A 7,500-nucleotide genomic window follows, 5' to 3' on the forward strand; every position below is an offset into this window, starting at 1 on the left:
GACTGAACAACTGATTCAGATGAATGTAGAGTATGAGTCATCAGATAAAGCGTTGACCAGTTAAACCGATTCACCTACAGGTGTTTGTGGCTGGATTATAATGTTTTGGTGTTTCTAGGCACCGTGAGTTTTTCCTGAGTCAGCAAACAGGACTTCTCTTCCTCTGTGTGTTAATGACATCCTGAGTGTGTCTGTGTGATAATTCACACACCGCTTGCTCTGTGTGTGCTCAGGTGTGTGTGTGTGTGTGTGTGCGTGTGCGTGTGTGCGTGTGTGTGTGTGCGTGTGAGAGAGAGGAGAGAGATAACACTGATTGATTGTAATTGGATTAAGTAACAGGCGTCTGTGATAGTAATCGTGCTTTTTTTTTCCTCCCGCTTTGATCCAAACTCTGTGTTTTTGTCACAGTTTTCACACGTGCACATATTTTCCCACAGTTTCCACTCACTGAACACATTTATTAGGGTCAAAATAAGCTGTTAATGTGTTTTAAAGCAGAGGAATATGCTCTGAATTAGCATGTTAAGCTTCAACTTTGATGACTTATCAGTAAAAAAAAAACAGTTAGAAAAAGGAATGGTGGGGGAAACTGACTGTTCAGGCTGTGAAACAAGTAAAATAAGAAAAAATAAAAATAGATTTAATGCTTAAAATGTATTAAAGCTGCTTAACTAAAAACAGACAAAAAGATTAAAAAATGAATGAAATGACAGAAAAGTACACAATACAACTCCCAAAACACACAAAATGACAACAAAAATAACAACAAAAACACACAAAGTTTCAAAATGACATAAAATAGAAAAAAAATGAAAGAAAAATACACAAATATACACCAAGAGCTGTCAGATCAGAGGAGGCGGAGTCATCAAACAAAGCTTAAACATCTATGAGCTGCTGTCAGTTTAACAAACCTCTGATGTTCACACGTTTCATCTTCAGAGTGAGAAACGTCTCCATTAAAACTCACTATTCATGGAATAAAGAATATATTAAACAACTTTGCTTCAACCATGACGGTCACATGATCTACACTAATGTCTGCTTTTAGAATCGAACATAGCTGAACATTATCATCATCATTTTTTGGATATTTTTGTTGTTTATATGTTTTTACTGTAGTTTTATGTATTGTTTGTGTCAGTAAAATGTTCTCATTTTGTTTTTGTTTTCTTTTGTTTTGTTTTTTTGTCCTTTTTATATACTGTATGTATATACATTGTTTTTTCAGTCATTATGTGTATTTTTGGTGTCCTTTTTAATCATTTTTCTGTCATTTTGTGCGTTTTGGTTCCGGGACCACACATAATTAGACCGAGGTCCACTTGTGGCAACTTTTTTTTTTTTTAACAGTAACGCAAATAGTTACTTTCCTTGGTAATGAGTTACTTTTATTATAGAGTAATTCAGTTACTAACGCAGCTACTTTTTGGAACAAGTAGTGAGTAACTATAAACTATGAATAATAATCACGTCAACTTATCCATATCACACCAGTTTTGTCCATAAAAAGGTTCCCAAACCTCCACAGCTCACAGTTTCTCTCTCATAATGAGACGTTTTTATTCCCACGGGGGTTTTCACGTGTCATTAAAGCAGCTGGGACATGTAGAAATCTACGAGTAGGGATGAACATAAATATCTGTAAAAGCAGAGATTTTATAAAGTATATAAATCTATAGAAATACTGTGAAGCTGGTGACGTTCAGATGAACAAAGATCTCGTGAGTGCAGGGAAGGATAAAAAGATGAAACAGTTTTCTATGAATGTGCATCAGATTAACTCTGAAGTCAAACCAACACACTGACACAGGTTACAACAGTCGCCACTTAAACCATAACACCGTTTGCATCAAAGTGTTTCCCACCACAGAGATTATTCTCTTATGTGTGATTTAAAAGGTTAGCATGCTATACCTTTAGCATTGTCTGATGGAAAATATGAAATCAGCGAGTTTGGCTTTTTTAAGACTTAGTTTCTGATCCATCTCTGTACAGTATTAATACTTTATTTTCCTGGTGATGAAGCTTCATCTACATCTACGAGCAGAATTCACCACAGGAAATTCAGACGTCACACAGACATTTTTAATGACATTTCTGTTATTCAGACAAGGTCCAATAAGCTCGTGTTTGAACTCATCATCGTCACAGCAGGTCAGTACGAGCCAGACCAGGTGACGAATAGACCTATAGTCAGCCTGGGTTTGAGTCCCAACCTTTATTAAAGTCACTCAGACATCGCAACGATTAGCGCTGAACACGCTGACAAATGTCAAACCTGCTCCTGAATTTTAAAGAAGCAACAAACCAGCACAACCTTTATTTTCTCATCATCTAATCAACCGCACTCATCTTAGATAAGCTACATGCTAAGCTAACCTAAACATGTGGGACAGCAGGCACTGCTACGTGCTAAGCTAACCTAAACATGTGGGACAGCAGGCACTGCTACGTGCTAAGCTAACCTTAACATGTTTTTCAAAATGACGGACGCGCATGCGCAGTTTTCCAGGTGCACATGCTCACTGTTTGCCATTGGAAACTTTCACGGGAGGTTTATTCTACGCTACACCGGCACTGTCACATGCTAAGCTCAGCTGGCACTGCTACGTGCTAAGCTAACCCAGACGTTTGGGACAGCTGGCACTGGCACAGCTACATGTTAAGCTAACCCAAACATGTGGGATAGCCGGCACTGCTACATGCTAAGCTAATCTAATCATGTGGTACAATCAGCACTGCTACATGCTAAGAAATTCAAACATCTGGGGCAGCTGGCACTGCTACATGCTAAGCTAACTTAAAGATCTGGGACAGCTGGCACTGCTACATGCTAAGCTAACCCAAACATGTGGGATAGCTGGCACTGCTACATGCTAAGCTAACTTAAAGATCTGGGATAGCTGGCACTGCTACATGCTAAGCTAACTTAAAGATCTGGGACAGCTGGCACTGCTACATGCTAAGCTAACCCAAACATGTGGGATAGCCGGCACTGCTACATGCAAAGCTAATCTAATCATGTGGTACAATCAGCACTGCTACATGCTAAGAAATTCAAACATCTGGGGCAGCTGGCACTGCTACATGCTAAGCTAACTTAAAAATCTGGGACAGCTGGCACTGCTACATGCTAAGCTAACCCATTGTGCTAATTGTGAGACAAAGGAGTGACACAGTCCCAGCAGTGTCAGTGATTGAGGAGATAACAGAGGAGTTAAACTTTAAACTTTTCCATCCTTTAACTTTACTACTTCTCTTATTATGCATCTTACAAGGCTGGTAGACACACACAAACACACAAAGTAACTCCAATAATTCACAAAAGGACTACAAAAATACACAAAATGAATAAAAAGCACACAAAAGTCAAAGTAAATAGAGAAAATGTCAGAAAAATACACAGAACAACAAAAGTCTTCAAAACATGCAAAATGACCAAAAACAACAACACTCAAAATGACAGGAAATAACAAAAAATAAATCCAATAATACACAAAAGGACATGAAAAATAAATAACTCAAAAAACCAACAAATAGACAAAAAAAAATAAACAACATAATAATACAAAACAAAACAACTGAAAATTACTCCAAAAAAAAACACACTAAGTCAAAGGAAACAGAAAATGTAAGAAAGATACACAAAAAAAAAAAAAAAAAAAACCCCACAAAAATGTGCAAAATGATTAAAAACATCAAGACACAAAATGACAGAAAATAATACCAATACATAAAAGGAAATGCAAAATACACAACTCCAAAAACATATAAAATTTCAACATAAATGACAAGAAAAATCACAAGAAAACAAAAAGCATGGACAGAAAATTACACAAAATGACTCAAAAACATGCAAAGGACCAACAAAAACACACAAAACAACAGAAAATTACACAAAATGACTAATGAAACACACAATAAGTCAAAGAAAATACAGAAAAAGTCAGGAAAAATACACAAAACACACAAACAGTCTCAAAAAACGTGCAAAGGACCAACAAAAACACACAAAACAACATCAAATTACACAAAATCACTTTAAAAAGAACAGCAGAAACACACAAACTCTTTGTTCTTTCCCTGTATCATATTAGTGAATATTACCCTGACCTGTTCGTACTGTAACATCTGAGACGTATTGTGATGAGGAGTTGATAATAATCAGCTGCAGCGCTGCGTTTCTTTTCATTTATTCTCTCGTGAACGGCCTCTGGCTGTGATTGGAGTTGTAGCAGTGATGAAGATGAGCAGGAGGAAGACGCATTCTGTGCCTCTAAGGCAGAGGATGGATGTTCACGGTGGAGTAGAGACGTACGACGTCGGATGTTTGCTCATTAAATCTAAATCTCTGCTACATTCCTGAGACGAGTGACTAAAGCCTGGTGGAAGTTCCTGCTGTTTCTCAGCTCAGTGACAGCTGTAAAGTATCACAAGTGTAGACGATAAAACACGGCTGTGAATGAAGGAGACACACACACACACACACACACACACGGGAATCACAGGCCTGTGAAACAAAGCCAGGGCTCCTCAGTGGAAGTCCTTCTTCACAGACATTTTATTTGTTTTATTTGTTTTCTGCCTGTAAAAAAAGAAAAGGAAGATTCTCTTTGTGTTCCTTTTTACGTCCTAACTTCACACCCAGGCTGAAACACAACCATTATGTTTCCCTTTGACTCATTGGGTCGTGTTCCTATAACCATCCTGAGGCTGAGCCACAGCAGAATGTCAAAGATCACGTTGAGTCTGTTTTAGAAAACAAACGAATCTACAGTGAACGTTCCGTCCTTCAGAGTTTGATTCCTTTATAGAAATGTAAGGTTTAAACGTAGAATTACCTAATATTACTGGATATGACCTTCTTTTTAGAGAACGTTACATCCAAGCAGCAGAAAAACATCCAAGGAAAATCCTTTAGTTTTGAAGTTTTGTATTCTTCTTGTCCTTTTGTGTATTATGTTTTTTTCTGTCATTTTGCACATTTTGTAGACTTTTTGTGTTTTTGTTGTTTAGTGTTTTTAGTGTTTTTCTGGCATTTTCTGTTGCTTTTAACTTAATGTGTGTATTTTTTTAAATTAATTTTGTATCATTTTCAGTTCTTATATTTGTTTTATTTTTGTTTGTTTTGTATATTTTTGTCATTTTGTTTGTTTTTTGAGTCCTTTTGTGTATTATTTGAGTTATTTTCAGTAATTTTGTGTATTGTGGTTTTTGGTGATTTTGCATGTTTTTTTGATACTTTTTGTGTATTTTTTGTTTCTTTTGTGATTTTATGTAATTTTTTGTCGTTTTGTGTGTTTTTTTTGGTTGATGCATTTTACTTAATTTGTAATTTCAGTTCTTTTGTGCATTTTGTATTTTTTTGAGTTTTTGTTGACATTTCCTTTTTTTAGTTTAGTATTTTTTGTTGTCCTTTTGTGTATTCTCAAAGTGATGTTGTGTAATTTTCTGTTGTTTTTTTTTTTTTTTTTTGATCCTTTCCGCATTTTTGGAGACTTTTTGTGTGTTTTTGTTTTTTGTGTATTTCTGACATTTTCTATATTTATTTAGACTTATCGTGTGCTTGTTTTTTAGCCATTTAGTGTGTTTTTGTTCTCCTTTTGTGCATTATTAGTTATTGTGTGTCTACCATCCTTGTAAGATGCTAAATAAGGCCCTGTTTACATGACATTTTGCTTCTTTTTCTAGTTTTTTGTTTCCACTCATTATCATTGTTCTTATGGACGTTTGGTCCTGAGGAAACTGTATCTGTCGTCTCTGTCGACCTTAAACACATAAATTGGATTTTCCACCGTTGATGAAATCCAATCAAGTAGAGTCTTTGTTTTCCTTCTGGACTTTTTACATCAGCTGCTCTGTTTTCTAGAGTCAAAAACATCTTTAACTTTTTCTTTTTCCCACAGTCTGACAGAGTCTCAGATTGTGGGTCAGTGGGTTTTATACCCGACCACTCTCTCAGTCTCCTGCTGCGTTGGCGTGCGCGTGTGTGTGTGTGCGTGTGCTGATGGTTGTATGTCAGGTCTCAGTGACCCCGAGCCTTTCCCCGCTTACATAACCAAGTAAATCCCAACGTACCATCTGGTACCACCACACCATCCTGCACTAATTGTTGTTGATGCGCTTGGCAACACTCATCAGAGCTCCGTCTGACGAGTCTGTGTGTCTGTCACACACACACACACACACACACACACACACACACACACACACACACACACACACACACACACACACACACCTACACTCACACACACACACACACACACACCTACACTCACACACACACACACTCACACACACACACACACACACACACGCACACACACACACACACACACACACACACACACACACACACACACACACACACACACACACACACACACACACACACACACACACACAGTTCATGCTGTAGGTCGACCCCAAAAATACAGCCAGACACAAAGAGAGCAAACTGCAAAAAAAAATTGTTTTAGGTGCATAAATGAGTTTTTGCTTGTGCAAAATTGTGGCATTAATCAAACACCATACGCACAGAGATAACGAGAAAACACTGCAGAAGTGTCAAACTTTGAAGTGGGTTTTAAATCAGGAGTGATGTACACACACACACGTACATGCACACACACACACTTCATGCTTCAGTTCAACCCCAAGAAAATTTGTTTCTGGGGCTAAATTAGTTTTTGCTCGTGCAAAATGTGGCACTAATTGAACAAAAAATATCAATCAAGTAAAATTTGTTTCTGGTGCAGTTTTTGCTCGCGCTAAATTGTGGCACTAATCGAACATCATACGCACAGAGACAATGAAAAAAACTGCAGTGTCAAACTTGAAAGTCACACAAACACACACACACACACTGTTCATGCTTTAGGTTGACCCCAAGAATACAGGCAGACATTTAAAAAAGTAGCAAAATTTGTTTTTGCTCGTGCAAAATGTGGCACTAATCGAACAAAATGTATTGCACAAGCAAAACTGGTTTTTGGTGACAATGATTTGAAAACACTGTAGAAATGTAGAATCAAGAGTGATGCACACAGAAACACACACACACACACACACACACACACACTTCAAATTCTATTATCTCCCCTTTGTTCAGATTAAAGCAGCTCAGGTTGCTCAGGGATTAGGGTTCATGGGAGACTTCATAATTGATGTGAAAGAGTCACCCAGAGTGTGTGTGTGTGTGTGTGTGTGTGTGTGTGTGTGTGTGTGTGTGTGTGTGTGTGTGTGTGTGTGTGTGTGTGTGTGTGTGTGTGCGAGGTCAAGGATTACACATGTCCGTGTCCTGTTGTGTTGAACTCTAAAAGCCTCCTGCAGTGTTTTAATTGTGTGTGATGCATTCAAAGCGTGCTGGAAGGATTGTAATATCCATTTGTCTAAATTATGACACTAAATACCAGTGCTTTGTAGGTCACTGTGATACACACTAAGCTGGTTTCCCGTGCAGGGCAACTGTACAGTACATGTATCATGTAGCTG

The 7,500-nt window shown here is 37.7% G+C and overlaps 1 protein-coding gene across 1 annotated transcript in view; it reads left to right on the forward strand.

The window, feature by feature from the left end:
- The window catches only part of LOC114479557 (NPC intracellular cholesterol transporter 1-like), a 39,317-nt gene that overhangs the window by 24,312 nt on the left and 7,505 nt on the right, over positions 1–7,500 (forward strand). The window lies entirely within an intron of this gene.

Source organism: Gouania willdenowi, chromosome 17 (assembly GCF_900634775.1).
Source record: "Gouania willdenowi chromosome 17, fGouWil2.1, whole genome shotgun sequence".
Lineage (NCBI taxonomy): Eukaryota > Metazoa > Chordata > Actinopteri > Blenniiformes > Gobiesocidae > Gouania > Gouania willdenowi.